At 39.8% G+C, this 17114-nt stretch overlaps 1 pseudogene; it reads right to left on the bottom strand.

Moving 5' to 3' along the window:
* Positions 1-4455: 4455 nt before the first annotated feature.
* Positions 4456-17114, bottom strand: part of LOC137291139 (receptor-type tyrosine-protein phosphatase epsilon-like) — a 75887-nt pseudogene continuing 63228 nt past the window's right edge.

The raw sequence follows: 17114 nt of genomic DNA, 5'->3' as shown, positions 1-17114 counted from the left end.
TAATACAGGGCTTCGGGAGCTGATCATATAGAGCTTGAAGATCGGTTTTGGCAAAAGCCGAAGACGGTGAAATATAAAGACAGCATAGCGTAAACGCTACATGTAAAGTAATTCTCACTGCAACAGCCTGCATATTAGTATTAAGTGAAACAGGGCTTTGAATAACGTTTTGTTTGACTAGAATCGATGATCCTCCAGTGGCCCTATCACCCGGGGGTGAAAAGCAATGATATGCATTAAAATGACGAAGGTCAAATGTATCTGTTTGCTTTAAATATGTCTCTTGGAGACATAACGCTGAAGGTGTGAAATCTTGGACTAATAGCTGTAATTCATGTAAATTAGTCCTCAATCCTCTGCAATTCCACTGTACAATATTATTGGAATAAACTATCTTTTGGGGGGATTTATTGGGGATCTACCCCGCACTCTTTTGGAGGGCGACAAGCTATGTGCCCTAGAAGGGACGTTTTCAGAAACGTCCATGTCTTCAAGAGACCCATATTTATTGTACAACTGAATTTTATTTTGTGACCCTTTAGGAGCTCTGCCACTTTGTTGTTTTGAAGCATCAGGCTTAGGCTTAGGTTTGCCTTTTACAGTTTGTTGTCTATCAGCTGTCGATTGAGACTCAGTGCGTGACTGTGAAGATAATTTATGATCAGAAGAAGACTTTGATGTTCCAGGAAGTGATTCCTCAGTCTGTGATGACATAGCTGGGTATAAAGGTTGTGGAGAGTCACAATTGACCCAAGTCAAGGTAGTTTGGCAGCTTGTAGATGATTTTGTTATTTTAGGGCTGCGCACAGACGATGTCTTTGCTACTGTAGCATAACTTTCTGTAAGGTCAGATCGCTTCACCAGTTTCTTTGCTTCCGAAAAAGAGATGTTTTGGGTAAACTTTATTCTGTTTATTGCCATTTGCTCTTTCCAGATTGGACACTGTTTCGAAGAAGAAGAATGCTCGCCTGAGCAGTTGGTGCATTTTTTAAAATCACTGTCACAATCTTCTGTTGTGTGTGTCTTCTCACCACAGTGAGCACACACAACAGACAATGTGCAGGTATTTACACCGTGTCCATATTTCTGGCATTTAAAACATCTGAGTGGGTTGGGGATGTACGTTTCAACTTGGATATTGCAGTAACCTGCCTTCACTGATTTGGGAGCATTTGGCGATGAAAAAGAAAACAGATAAGTATTCGTTTGGAATGTTTCATTGTTTTTTCGGGTTGAAAAACGCTTCACATACAGCACACCTTGATCTTTCATTTCACATGCTATATCAAGTTCGGTCATGTCAGCAAACAATCGATCCCGATCTCTGATGATACCTTTACTCGTGTTCAAGGTCTTGTGAGCAGAGACCGTGACCGGAATACCCACAAAAGATTCAATACTCATCAAGTTGGTTGCTTGTTGTTTCTTGCTGCACTCAATTAGTAAGGCACCCGAACGTAAGCGTCTAATGTTCTTAACATCTCCTGCAATACCTTGAATACCCTTTGACACTGCGAAAGGGTTCAACTTCAATGATGTCTTTTCCGGAGTCTCAATAACGAGGAAACGTGGCCAATACTCAATCGATAGAGACGGTCTATGATCAGCATCAACAGGATCAATTTCAAGTGGACGTTTAGTTTTTTTGGTTGGTATTTCATAAGCCATGATTGGTGTCATATGGTTCATCATCCGAGCTCCCCACCCGCCACGGAGTATCACAAGGACAGTGCTAAAGCAAGCGGGCCTCCACCTTGCAGCACCAAGGATACCCGGATGATATACTCCAGTAGAAGAATTATAAGAAATTAATCTACCAGATTGGCCCATGAGCCATCGCCTTCTGGCATAAGACTCTAGGCAAAGTTCATATTATCATAATTTACAATCAAACAAGTTACAAATCACCAGTATTGCCACAGCCGAAATTTAAAACAATTCCAAATCAAATTTGTGCAATGGTAGATAGACAGTCCATGCACAGGGCTTGGCATGACCAGCCGATTGGTTGAATCGGGCCAATTCAACCACCCGTCTAGGTGAAGTAAGGGCCAAAGTGGTGTGTTGGGCAAATGAAACGCAGTTAAAAGCCCAACTGCCCTCAACCACCAGGTTCCCGTCCTCCACCGACACGGGACGCAACCCACGGCAAACAGGTTGCCCAATTTAGTCGCCTCTTACGACAAGCAATGGGGTGCTGTGGACACATTCTGTCCCGGGTCCACACGGGAGAAGAGCACTTAGCGTTACCCAGCACCCACCACGAGGAGGTGGCTCTTCATGGGTGCCTATTAGGATTTAGAAATCCCTTGTACAGTCCAGACTTTGTTCTGTAAAACTAGACTTTATTTCGAGGAAAGACATTTCGTGGTTCATTCATCCGTTTCTGTTTCTCTTAGTCCATATATACATTTAGGTACATCAGTCATTACTGACCACTCGGGACGAGAGTCTTCAAACACATTCAATCAGCATGCCCAATACAGTGAGTGAGTGAGTTATTGTCTGATCTCATCTTTCAGACAAAGGGAGGTAGCTCCGGTTGTCACTGGTGCAACTACTACCAGTAATTCTTTACAAGGCAGTTATTTCAGGAATCATATTCCAGAAGAGGAGGACCATACCAACGTCACACACAAACATTCATACATGTCACTAAAACATTCCGAGAGACTGTCAACATCAATTGAAGTCGTTCTGCACAAACCGAAACACTGTTGAAACCTGCTTAAGCTCAGCTCAGTCGCTCATTACCCGGTGAGTTCGACAAATAAAGAAATTCCAGATGTCCAAGACGTCAGCTACGTGATATACAACTACAAAAGCGTCCTCGATTCAAGAGTCTATCGTGTGTCGTGATGCAGTGTATGACAGATGCATCACTTGAATAACGACAGTATATACGTCGCTTTTAGCAATACTCCAGCAAAATCAAGGCTGAGGACACCAGAAATGGGCTTGACAGATTGTACCCATGTGGGGAATCCAACCCGAGTCTTCCGCGTGACGAGTGGACACTTTAGCCTCTGGGCTACTCCACCGCCCCTCAGCACCAAAGATAAAATATATCATATAACCATTGTTCTCTTTCACTATTGCAGTACTTCATGTTAATTATTTCATATCCCTTTAAAGTCAAAGAACATAACAACGTACAAAGGTTCACGGGGGGTGTGGGGTGAGGGGGATGGGGATGATAGGGGATGAGGTGGGATGGGGAATGAGGGGGATGGGGGATCAGGGGGGTGGGGGATCAGGGGCATGGGGATCAGGGGCGGTGGAGATGGGGATGAAGGGGGATGGGGATGAGGGGGGATGGGGATCAGGGAGAATGGGGGTGAGGGACTATGGGGGTGGGGGATGGGGTGAGGGGGGATGGGGTGAGGGAGGATGGGGGTGAGGGAGGATGGTGGTGAGGGGTGGGGGGTGGGGATAGGAATGGGTTCAGCAGTACGACAGACATTGCGCGTATAACGTTTGCAATTATTCACTAACAGATGTCACGATGCAGTATAGCAACAAGCGAGCGTCGTTTGTCGTGATGCAGTACAGCATCAAGTGTATCTCGTGTCATGATGCAGTATAGCCAGACATTTGTTTTATTGGGGTTTTTTATTATTATTATTGCAGCAGTACGACAGATACCGAGTGTGACATCTTTGGTTCTAGCTATTATTTTACCAGTTCGAAATAAACCATGTTGATTTGGTCGGTGCAAACACATCACAAGTCAGGAGTTCCTGTTGGACGTATATCTGATGAAGTACATGTAAAGCGACACAATGCAGGTAGCTCTCACACATTCCGTTGTCGCCAAATGATTTCAATGAATTCAGTTTCTAAGTGGATACGTGTATTTATGGCATATCATTCAGTACCGTACCTGCCATTAGACACGTGACTACACTTATTGTTTTCTACATGCAACAATTAGCTTCAAGTGAATACAAGTGGCACTAGTGTACAGATTTTTTTCTGTATGCATATAAATTGCATATTGACTTCTGTTAACCCCCAACACACACAGCATGTGTGTTTGCTTTTCGTCATGAAAAGTAAATCAGCTGTTACGTTTTATGGCCAAACAGAATTATGCACTTTTGCTGGAAAAGCTATTTTGTCATTTCTCAAACATGTTTCAAGTGTAACTTTGATCAGTTCAATTTCACTAACTTCCCAATGGAAATATCAATATTTGGAGAATAAAGCAGGAAATGTTGTCTAGAACAGCCATGTTTTGAAAATTTTCGTGAGGTACTATTCCCCCAATTCCCCTTGAAGTCTCTACGCACAAGTGCAGGTCTAGTTGTTAATATCCTGGGCACGTCCCTGCCGTGCATCGTTGTTTTTAAGTTTCAGTGTGATCACCAATCGCCGGTAGCTAGCTTCAAGTGAAACTACACAAGCTGGTTGGTGATGAGTGGTTGATCCCTATCTCCGCTTGATCAAGCTGTTTCAGTTCTCTTGTGTTGAGATGAAGGACGAGGCCAGTTCAAAACACATGGATACTTCATCCTGGAAATAAACAGTTCGTCGTATGAGTGGTCAACCCTCACATATGAGGCTTTGTCATAACGATGTCACCTTTCCCTTTTACTAACTACGACCTAAATACTGTATGTGATCAGTTGGGGCTTCCATCCCTAGTGGTTGTGACGGGAACAGGTTGTGGGTTATACTTCACATAGCTTCTGTTTGTTGAAAGTCAAATCTGTTTGTTCTGGAAATTCTATAAAGACAACAGATTTAAGTTTACTATATATTAAGAATTGAGTAACACGCTGATAGATTCCAGTGTGGTATGCCATGACGTTGTAGAGTTAGAAGATAAGCATCATCTGTAGGATATTATTGAGTATTTGAGTTCATTCAAAGTGACTTTTGTAGTGTAATATGTTATAATATGTCGTTCCAGTGGATGCAGGGTTGAGTAGTTTATAACAAGACCTTATAGAAATGTTATAACGTGGTATTGTAGGGGTGTTATGCCATGATGGTGTTTAGTATGTTAAACATGACGCTGTAAAGGAGGTTATAGCCGTACGTTGTAGAAAAAGTTCCCTCAAAGCATAGTTTATAAACGATCGTTCCACAGATTGTTCAAACATGTGCCTCCATGCAAGATACTACGAACAATTGTCCCGTAATTTAAAGTTATGAAATTTATTGTCAGTGTACTCCTCAGACATTGACGCCCAATGATCAAATATCGACCCATTTAAATATGTGTGTGTAAAATCCCATGGAATACAAGATTTATATGTGTGTTTGTACTTTTATATATATAGTTACGACTTTCATCCTGCACTTTACACGTTAAGAAGATGCATAGTCAGGGATGGGTGGAGGGATAGATGGATGAAGCCTTACTCATAGCAGCACTGAAATACAAAAGTGACACAGAAAATGATAGACGTACCTCCGTAAGGTCGTTGTCAGGTGTTGTAACAGGTGCCCGAGACGTCTGATGTTGTTGTAGACCTCCACCTCGTTGTCGTACATCATGCCCTGCACGATGTTGCACATAATGCAGAACAACGTGGCCATTCGCCTTTCTCCGTCACTGAAATTATTTAGACGATGATTTAAGATAGATTCAGAGTGAGTAAGTGAGTGAGTGAGTGAGTTAAAATTTAACGTCACATCGGCAATATTTCAGCCATATCGTGACTTGAACATGTTTGATATCGAAATGACATTTGTATATATTAGAAAAAAACACGGCAAAGGACAGTAAAACAACAAGAATATCACAGTTACAAATAACACTAGTGTGGAAAATTAGAACTAGCAGCACTAGTACTAGCATATTGTTGGACAAAACAAAATAAAAATACAGGCTAGACATCACCCACAGCTCAAGGCAGATCACCATACTAAGAACCACGGGGACTTACAGAACGTCTGCTTCCTGAATGGACCCAGGCGGATTTACAACATCCCTTCAGATGAGATAGTTTCAGGAGGAAAACAACATTTCTGTAATTACAGTGCCTCCATGAACCAGTGTAACTCAAATCTCCGAATGGACCTTGAATACATCGGTCGTGTGTATATCTTGTTTGAAATCACACAGAGAGAAATAGTCTGAAAAATATACTAGACATCTAGCCTGGTGAATTTATTGTCTTTCTTGACATGCAGCCACATATGTACACTAAGCACTTATTAACAACAATACTGACAACACCACACAAGTTAGTTTCACAAGTCAACAGTAACATAGACACCTAAACATCACTGTAACGGGCCGTGTAGTGGTCACCCCATGTGACTCCATCTCTCTCATAAGGTCAAGTACAACGTTTGAGTTAATCATCTTCAGCAGGTACACACGCACTGACTGTGCGCAAACGTCTCCCTTAAAAGCAATACGTCAATGTTATATATCATGACGTGCTGTATGGATATGTTATATTAAGCAATAATACATGAAACTGTCCCAAATATCTGTACTGTCTCGACATTGCTACTGTCGTTGAAATCTTGGAGCAGTATACAGTTATGTGCAGAAAATTTTTAACTTTTGAACTTTTGAATTTCTTCACTTGTTTAGTATTATTGGCATATCGACTGACAGTCGTTAAACTCTGATATTCATTCGACATCGATATAAATTACCTCCATTTTTCTTTCCACATTCTTCAAAATGATATCGCAACTGATATCATACACCATGGAACATTTGACGTTCACTGGGTCCAAGTCGAGACTGGATCCCAACGTCGGCAGGAAACTGCGCAGTCTCTGCGGCATGTGATTACGTCACAGTTTTAATATAATCAACTCTCTTTTAACTGATTATATTTCTAATTGTAACATTAACATTTCATTAGTGACTCATGTTCAACATATTTCATGTATAAACGATCTGTCTTTCTGTCATAAAAATAGCGAAGTATGGTACTTGTATAGTTCAAGGACATCTTAAGAAGTGATGATCTTGCACCTAAGCAAATCCTATCTCAGACTAACCACATGCAAGAAGCCATTGTCACATGATAATAACAACATTCATGAAAGCCTTCATTTTATGATGCAACAAACTCGGATGTCAACACTCGGGTTCTGACATCATCATGGAATAGTTTCAGTTGACTCGAATGCTTGCTTGAGCAGTTGGGTGACACATTAGGTTGATTGTTTACAAACAAAATCATTGTAGGTCAGTTGATAAAAATATGCCTGTAACATGTCACAATTTAATTCTGGACTCACAAAAGTCCAGAAACTCTCAGCACTGTGGCCACTCTCTCACAAGGGATTTCGCAAAATTAAACAGGCAGCTGTTATGTATATGTGCTAAGGATGAAAAAATGAAAGAAATTTTATTCGAAAACTCAAAATTTAAACTCGCTCGCATTGAACAGTGGCCAATGAGTAGGCCCATGGGCACGCCCATGGGCGAAAGTGTTTAATTTCATCCAGAATAAATGTTTTGGAGGTTGTAAATGAATGAAAAGATGTTAATAAGTATCATGACACAAATTTCAGCTTGTTGTGACTTGACTCTGCTAACTGACAGCGATTTTAAAAAATCTCGCCCATGGGTGAAAAACATATTGGCCCATGGACGAGAATAATTAATTTCATTGAAACTACATGTTTGTTTTCCAGGCTTTGCAGTTTTTCAATAAATGAACGTGTATTTATTAGTGTCTTGACACGAAATTAAGCTTAGTTTGACTTAATTCGGCTAATTAAGAGTGATTTTTCAAAAAAGTCTCGCCCATGGGCGAAAACCATTTGGCCCATGGGTGAGAATATTTACTTTTACTCAAAATACACCTTTTCCCATGTTTTGGAGGTTGTGAATGGCTGAAAGTATGTTCATAAGTATCATGTCACAAAATTCAACTCATTTTGAATTAATTCCGTTAATTTAGAGCTATTTAACAAAATCTCACCCATGGGCGAAAAACATTTTGGCCCATGGGCGAGAATATTTCCTTTTACCCCAAACACATCTTTTCCAATATTTGGAGGATGTAAATGAATGAAAGTACATTTATGAGTATCATGACAGAAATTTCAACTCATTTTGACTTATTTCCTCTAAATGAGAGAAATTTTGAAAACTCTCGCCCATGGGAGAAAGACAGTTTGGCTCATGGGCGAGAATATTTGCCTTCACTCAAAATACATCTTTTCCTGTGGCTTGGAGGTGTAAATGAATTAGGATATATTTATGAGTATCATGGCACAAAATCCAACTCATTATGAATTAATTCTGCTAATTGAGACCGATTTTCAAAAATATATCGCCCATGGGCGAAAAACATTGGGCTCATGAGCGAGAATCTTTCCTTTTCACTCCAAATACATCTTTTCTAATGTTTTGGAGGATGTAAATGAATGAAAGTGCCATTATGAGTATCATGACACAAAATTCAACTGATTTTGACTTAATTTTGCGAGTTCAGGAAGATTTTTAAAAATATGCCAGAATAATTACTTTTACTCAAAATACATCGTTTCCTGTGTTTTGGAGGTTGTAAATGAATGAGGATACATTTGTAAGTATCATGGCACAAAATTCAACTCATTTTGACTTAATTCTGCTAATTTGTAACAAGTACAAGAATCTGGACTTCCACTTAAATTTTCATAGTTTTTTTTATTGTCTTGGGGGTTGTAAATATATGAATGAAAGTGTGTTTATAAATATCATGACCAAAAAAATGAAATCATTCCGGTCTTAATTCGACTAATCTCGCTCGTGGACGACAATATTTTCGTTTGCTTGTTTTCTTTATTTTGCAAACTTGTGGTTTAAAAATAGATGAAATTCTAATGACAATTCAGTTTAATTTCGTGAGTTTAGTTTTATGTCGCACTCAGTAATATCCCAGGAATATGGCGGCGGTTTCTAGATAATCGAGTTTGGATCAGACAATCCAGTGATCAACAGCATGAGCATCGACCTGCACAATTGGGAACTGATGACATGTGTCAACCAAGTCAGCGAGCCTGACCACCCCATCCCGTTAGTCACCTCTTACGACACGCATAGTCGCCTTTTATGGCAAGCATGGGCTGTTGAAGCTCTTTACTTCCAGCAACATATACAGTACACTTAGAATACTAAGCCTTGAGATTCTTTTGAATTTAGTTATTCAACCTATATCTATGAAGTTGAAGTTATTTGTGAAAGCCCTAATCAAGAGTGACCAAACTCCAGTGACTATGCTGGGACACATTAATAAACGGTGTTGTGAGATCTTTAAACTGTATTGAAATATGTCTTGCCAATTCCACTGACATTCGCCAAATGTACCTACCTAGTAGTTTTAAGTGTACCTACCCAGTTTAGCATGTTTCGTTTTAATAGTGTGGTCTCCATTTTTAGTAATTCCCGTTTGCCAGTCCCTGTTTTTCTTCGTCCGAGGTTTTATGGGGTATTCTCCTATTTGTCAGACCAGAAATTATCTACAACAGGGGTAGGTCACTCGCTTGTTTTCTTTACCATTTGTACTAATTAGTATGCGCCTCCTCATGCTCCAATGCACACAGTGACCTGATTCGTCTCCATCGCAACTTAGGCTGCGTTTAACAGTACTTCAGCCAGTTTACTGTATCAGTCGAAATCTTACAATGAATGAATGAATGAATGAACGAATGAATAGCAAGAAGTATATGTGAATGAATGAAAGAAATGATAAAAGAAAGAAGTCCATATCTGAATGAATGAGAAAGATATAATAAAAGAAAGAAGTACATATGTGAATGAATGAAAGAATTAATGATACGCCACGGCCATCCCTTCCAAAAGAACGCAAAACTATCGTTAGATCACATGTGTTAACATCAGCTTGTTATTGTCTCCCTGGTCAGACGTAACAATTGTCAGACAGGCTAAAACAACAAACTATCTGGTTGACTGCACAGCTGCCTGTTGACGTAGTATACCCACATCACCTACTTTTCCTGCGTAACCTTCATCTACATCACCACCCTTAATATATTGAGCAGAGAGCACAGAAGGCCCTATAGCTGTAACCACTGAACCGTGGCGTCTCTCTGCTCCCAAGTTCCCAAGTGGGGGTGTCCTTTCCTACCTATTCCATTAATCTTTAAAACATCTAACAAGCTCAACGCATGCATTTGTTTACTCAAATGTGATGTTATACATATCATAAGAGTATTTTTTATGTATTATTCAGTTGATAAATTATTATTTCATGATACATATGTGTACAATATTTTGCTTTGATTCTGTAACTACCCACATTATGACATTGAGACCATTTTGATTTATCGAGTAAAATACGATTGAATAGTTTTGAGTTTGAATCTTGCCACTTTAGCGCTCTATCTTTTTAAATGATGCATGCATGCTAATATTCAGGTGGTTTTTAGTATTCCATCTATTTGTTTAAATTAATTGATTTGTCTGTTTTTGCTTTGTTTGTTTTTTTTATTGCTAGTGGCCAAGCGAGTGAGTCTGCTTTGGTACGAGCGGGACGTAAACAAGAACATATATAATGAGCCCATGCATCAATACGTATTAAAGTGTTTGAAACATTATTCTAGACCAGTATTTGTACACAACTGATGAAATGTAGTGAGTGAGTGAGTTAATATTTTACGTCACATCGGCAATATCTCAGCCATATCGTGACGAGAACAACTAATATCAAAATCAATTATATGTCTACGATAAAACATGTCAACGACGGACAGTAAAACAACTAGAATATCACAAATGGAATTAAAACTAGCATGGAAAGTTAAAAATAACATCATCATTTGGAAAATACACTATAAAATCAGGCTATAGATCGCCAACAACTGAAGGTAGATCACCATACTAGGACCATGGGGACTTACAGTACCTTTGCTACCTACATGGACCCTAGTTGGATTTACACCATCCCTTCAACCGCTGGCGAGTGTACAACATGCTAGCCACAATTAAAACAACAGGAATACTACGATTAAAAACAGTGGTAGACTTAAATTTACTATCAATGTTTTTGGACTTACGTACCCTCTCAGGAGGACAATAATTTTACAATACTTCAACCCCCTTTGAGGGTACAGCCACTAACAATTCTAGTTACTAATCCAAACTACCAATTATTAAAATACATCTTTTTACAGAAACATATTGCTCAAAGTTCAGTCAAAAAATCAATTTCTTTTAAAAAACCAAGAATTAAATGAAAACTAACGCTGCTAAAAAGATCCTTCATTGTTGTAACTGAAAAATACATATCCCTTGTGATGGAGAATTCAACACAGTCAAGCAGAATATGCTTGACTGTAACTCTCTCATCACAAGGGATACAGAAAGGAGGATCCTCACCTTTTAACAGGTACGCATGAGTATATCGAGTGTGTCCAATACGACATCGTCGTAGAATAACCTCTTCAAATCTGGACTGACAACCCAAGTGGGTAAAACCAATGTAAGGTTTTATATCATGTAATTTATTCATACCCACTTGGGTGTCCCACTTCTTCTTCATCAGATCACGGATATAACATCTAATCGTGGCTTTGTAATCACTGTAAGGAATAAGCAGTGATGTCACAGATTTGTTGAGTGCTGCTTTAGCAGCAAGGTCAGCCAATGTGTTACCAGAGATCCCCACATGGCTGGGTAACCAACAGAAGACGATGTCGTATTGATCAGTAGCAAGATCATTATACAATTCAATAATTTCTATTAAAAGTGGATGTTTACAAGAAATATTTTTAATAGCCTGAAGGCAAGAAAGAGAGTCGGAATAAATTATATATTGTTTGCGTTTAGGGTGTCTTTGAATATATTTAAGGGTTGTTAATATGGCGTTAGCCTCTGCGGTAAAAATAGAACTATTATCGGGTAATCTAGAAGATATTGTTCTGGATCCAATGACAGTGGCACAAGCTACTGCGCCACCGTCCTTGGATCCATCTGTAAATAAGGATTTATAACTGCTATATTTATGTTTCAATTGATTATATTCTTGTGTATACTGTAATTCATTAGTTTCTGATTTTTTAAACCTCGTCAATGTTAAGTCCACTGCTGGCCTAACCAACTGCCAAGGAGGAGAAGAAAGAAGACGGGAAGGAGCTATATTTTCCAGCTCAATGCCGGCAGCAGCAAGAAATGGTTTAATTCTTAAACCAAGAGGCGGTACAAGCGAAGATTTCATATTGTATAAGTCCTCACACAGAGGACTGAAAACACAGTTATATGCAGGGTTTGACTCACTGGAATATAATTTTGTTACATACTGTAAAGCTAATTTGATACGTCGCTGCTCAAGAGATGGCTCATCGGCCTCAACGTACATGCTGTCAACAGGTGAAGTTCGAAAGGAGCCAAGACAAAGTCTTAGACCTTGATGGTGAACAGAATCTAAAAGTTTCAGGTTGCTTTTACAGGCTCCACCGTATACAATGGAGCCATAATCAAGTTTTGACCGGATCAGCGATCGATAAAGTTGCAGGAGGGTAGCTTGGTCCCCTCCCCATTTAGAATTTGAAACGACCTTCAACAAGTCAAGTGCCTTCAGGCATTTAGTTTTGAGGGATTTGATATGTGGTAGAAACGTTAAATGCGAGTCAAAAATTAATCCCAAGAACTTGGCCTCCTTTACAACTTTGATGGGAGTGCCATCTAGAGATAGTTCAGGGTCCTTATGTGGCTTATATGTTCTGCAAAAATGTATACAATTAGTTTTGGACTTCGAAAATTTGAAGCCGTTTTCAAGACACCATTTATTTATTCTGTTTAAACACAACTGCAGTTGCCGTTCAATAGCAGGCATATTTTTACCACGACAAGAAATATTAAAATCATCCACGAAAAGCGATCCATCAATTGAATCGTTTAAAACTTTTGATAAACTGTTGATCTTGATGCTAAAAAGAGTGACAGACAAAATACTGCCTTGTGGAACACCCTGATCCTGATTGTAATGATCAGACAGGGTAGAACCCACACGGACTTGAAATTGCCTGTTATTTAAAAAGTTGGCAATAAATTGAGGCAAACGACCTCGCAAACCAAAGTCATGTAAATCCCTCAAAATACCATGTTTCCAGGTTGTGTCATATGCTTTTTCAAGATCAAAAAAGATAGACACAGCATGTTGTTTATTAATTAGTGCGTTTTTAACAAATGATTCCAGTCGCACTAAGTGATCGACAGTACTTCTGTTTTTACGGAAGCCACACTGTATATCTGTGATAAGATTATTTGTTTCCAAGTACCAAACAAGTCGATTATTTATCATGCGTTCCATGGTCTTGCAAACACAGCTAGTTAGTGAAATAGGTCGATAATTGGACGGATCCGTATGATCACGTCCAGGTTTAGGTATTGGTACTACTATGGCGTCACGCCATGACGGAGGAAAGTTACCCGATGTCCAAATATCATCAAGAATATTGAGAAGCGTTTCTAGGCAGGATTCTGGTAAGTGCTTGAGGAGTTGATAATGTATGTTATCAGCTCCTGTAGCAGTGTCATGAGCTTGATCAAGAGCAGTATGGAGTTCATGAATAGAAAACGTTTCATTATAATCTTCCCCATTATCAGAATTGAAATTAATAGTTTTCTTTTCTTGTTGTTTTTGATATTGCTGAAATTTAGGTACATAATTTGAAGAGGAAGAGTGTTTAGCAAGGGTTTCACCCAGTTTATTAGCAATATCTGATTTATCAGTAAGCAATTGATCTCCATGTTTAAGATGATGGACAGTAGATTTAGTACCTTTACCTTTGATTTTCTGGACCATGTTCCATACCTTGGACATGGGTGTCCGAGAATTTATTTTGGATACATAATTTTGCCAAGATTGGCGTTTGTTCTGTTTAAAAGTACGCCGTGCTTTAGCATTTAAAATCTTAAATTTATTGAAATTATGCACCATAGGATGGCGACGGAAATAATGTTCTGCTTTTTTCCTTGCCTTCCTAGCTTGTTTGCACTCATCGTTGAACCATGGTTTTCTTATGTGTGGAACTGTAGAGGACTTTGGTATACACTCATCAGCTATGGAATTCAGTTCATCAGAAAAAGATTTGATAGCATCAGGAACGTCAATAAAACGTTCGGGTTTAAGTTTTTCAGCACACAGTGTTTCATATAAAGCCCAGTTAGCCTTTTTAAAATTCCGCCTTGATGATGGAGGAACATCAGATGGAGTTACAGCTTTTAATATAGTAGGAAAATGGTCACTTCCACAGAGGTCATCGTGGACTGACCATTCGAATTCATTTAATAGTTCGGAATTTGTCAATGACAAGTCGAGAGCAGAGTACGTCCCGGTACCAGGGTGTAAATATGTGTTGGAACCATCATTATAAATACATAAGTCATTGTCAGAACAAAAGTCCTCCAACAATTTCCCTTTAGTGTTTATATTTACACTACCCCAGAGTGGGTTGTGCCCATTTAAATCTCCCATTATAATACAGGGTTTTGGGAGTTGGTCATAGAGAGCTTGCAGATCAGTTTTGGCAAACGTCGAAGACGGCGAAATATAGAGCGAGCATAGTGTAAACGCTACATGTAAAGTAATTCTCACTGCAACAGCCTGCATATTAGTATTTAGTGAAACAGGGCTTTGAATAACGTTTTGTCTGACTAGAACGGATGACCCACCAGTGGCTCGATCACCCGGAGGTGAAAAACAATGATATGCTTTAAAATGACGAAGGTCAAATGTATCTGTTTGTTTTAAATATGTCTCTTGGAGACATATCGCTGAAGGTGTAAAATCCTGGACTAATAGCTGTAATTCATGTAAATTAGTCCTCAGTCCTCTACAGTTCCACTGTACAATATTATTGGAATAAACTATCTTTTGGGGGGATTTATTGGGGATCTACCCCGCACTCTTTTGGAGGGCGACAAGCTATGTGCCCTGGGATGGATGTGATCCGATACATCCATTTCTTCAAGTGATCCAAACTTGTTAAACAATTTGATTTTATTATCTGACCCCTTTGGTGCTCGATTTGATTTCGAAGTTTCTGGCCTTGTCTTGAATTTCGATTTTACAGTTTGTTTATCATGTCTATCAGACTGTGAAGGAGTTGTAGTCGAAGGAGTTATAGTCTTTTGCGTAGACTGAGCTGTATCTGTCTGAGTAGACTGTTCTGAGATAGACTGTGGAAGATCAGGTGAGATAGACTCAGGAATATCTGAATGTACCCATGTGAGGTCAGTCTGACATGAGCTTGACGAAGTTAGTACTGGCGTAGTTGTTCCTTTTGATAAGGTTTCAGATGTTTTTGTGATAGAGGCGTACGTTTCAGTGTGCTCAGTAGATTGTACAATCTTTCTTGCTTCAGCAAAACTGACGTTCCTGGAGAATTTGACTTTATTAATTTCCATTTGCTTTTTCCAGATGGGACATTCTTTCGAAAAGGATGAATGATTTCCTGAACAGTTTGCACATTTTTTCTGAATACTGTTACAATCTTCGGTTACATGTGTATTCTCAGCACAGTGAGCACATGTAACAGACAATGTGCAAGTATTAACACCATGTCCGTACTTTTGACACTTAAAGCAGCGCAGGGGATTTGGAATATATATGTCAACATTGAGATTGCAGTAACCTGCTTTGATTGACTTTGGAGGTGTTGGAGCTGAAAATGAAAACAAATATGTATTGGTTTGGACAGTCTCATTATTTCTCCATGTTGTGAAACGTTTGACGAAAGATACTCCTTGATCTTTCATCTCGGACATTATATCGAGCTCAGTCATGTCTGCTAGAAGACGCTCACGGTCTCGAACTATACCTTTGCTTGTATTCAGTGTTCTGTGGGCAGATACTAATACAGGGACTCCGACAAACATATCAGTTGATAACAGGTTGGTAGCTTGTTGTTTTCTGCTACATTCAATCAGCAGTGAACCTGATCGCAAACGTTTGATATCTTTCACCTCACCTGCAATGCCAGAGATGCCTTTTGAAATTGCAAAGGGATTTAATTTCAAAGGAGTCTTGTCAAGTGTTTCAATAATCAAAAAACGCGGCCAGTGATCAATTTGTACAGAGGGTCGATGCTGATCGTCATTTTCCAATTGACGTTTGGTTTTTTTGTTAGGGGTTTGGTAATCCATGATTACTGGTATATTGGTTCGTCATCCGAGCTCCCCACCCACCACGGAGTATCACAAGGACAATGCTAAAGCAAGCGGGCCTCCAGCTTGCAGCACCAAGGATACTCGAATGATATACTCCAGCAGAAGAATCAAAAGATTAATAATTCCACCAGATTGGCCCATGAGCCACCGCCTTCTGGCATAGGACTCTAGGCAAAGTTCAGAACAACATATTTCAAATTACAAATATTTTACACAATAAAGCCAAGACCAAAGTACACCAATTCCAAATGATATTTGTGCAATGCTAAATACAAGTATAATCCATGCACAGGGCTTGGCATGACCAGCCGATTGGTCGAACCGGGCCCATTCGACCACCCGTCTAGGCGAAGTCAGGGCCAAAGTGGTGTATTGAGCAACAGGAACAAGGTTGCAAGCTCCTATTGCCCTCAACCACCAGGATCCCTTCCTCCGCCGACACAGGGCCGCAACCCACGGCCAACAGGTTGGTGGACCAAATATCCCCCCGGGTCCACTACGGGGGTGTCGGCGAGCTCTTAGCATTACCCAGCACCCACCACGAGGAGGTGGCTCGCCACGGGTGCCGATGAAATGTACCTGAAAGATCAAGGTTCATAAGAACCTACCCCATTTAAAGGGGCACTGATGCGGAGCGAATAATGCTTCTCGCCAACAGTCTAATTACGAAAGCAGACCGCAAATTGGTCAGTGCCCACTCCTTCGACCGTGACGGACAAAGGAACTGGGCTCCTGTCCATATTAGCAAAATTTCTTCACTTAAACAGTCAGGAGGCCGGATGCCCATCACATGCCATTTGTTTAAAAATATCCATGGTATTCCTTGTCTGATCGTAACCATATATCCCAGCAGTGTAGTTCTTTTCGGATGCTTGGATGGTATACTTACTGATCCAATTTGATCAGGCCCCCCTAAGTAATTGAAGGAATTACAGCAAATTTGAAGGAATTGCATCTCAAATGTAAACAAACGCAGCCCACTCGCGAAACAATTGCAGCGATATCGGTAATT

The sequence above is a fragment of the Haliotis asinina genome, chromosome 7 (assembly GCF_037392515.1).
Source record: "Haliotis asinina isolate JCU_RB_2024 chromosome 7, JCU_Hal_asi_v2, whole genome shotgun sequence".
NCBI lineage: Eukaryota > Metazoa > Mollusca > Gastropoda > Lepetellida > Haliotidae > Haliotis > Haliotis asinina.
This window is presented reverse-complemented; position numbering and strand designations above follow the sequence as displayed.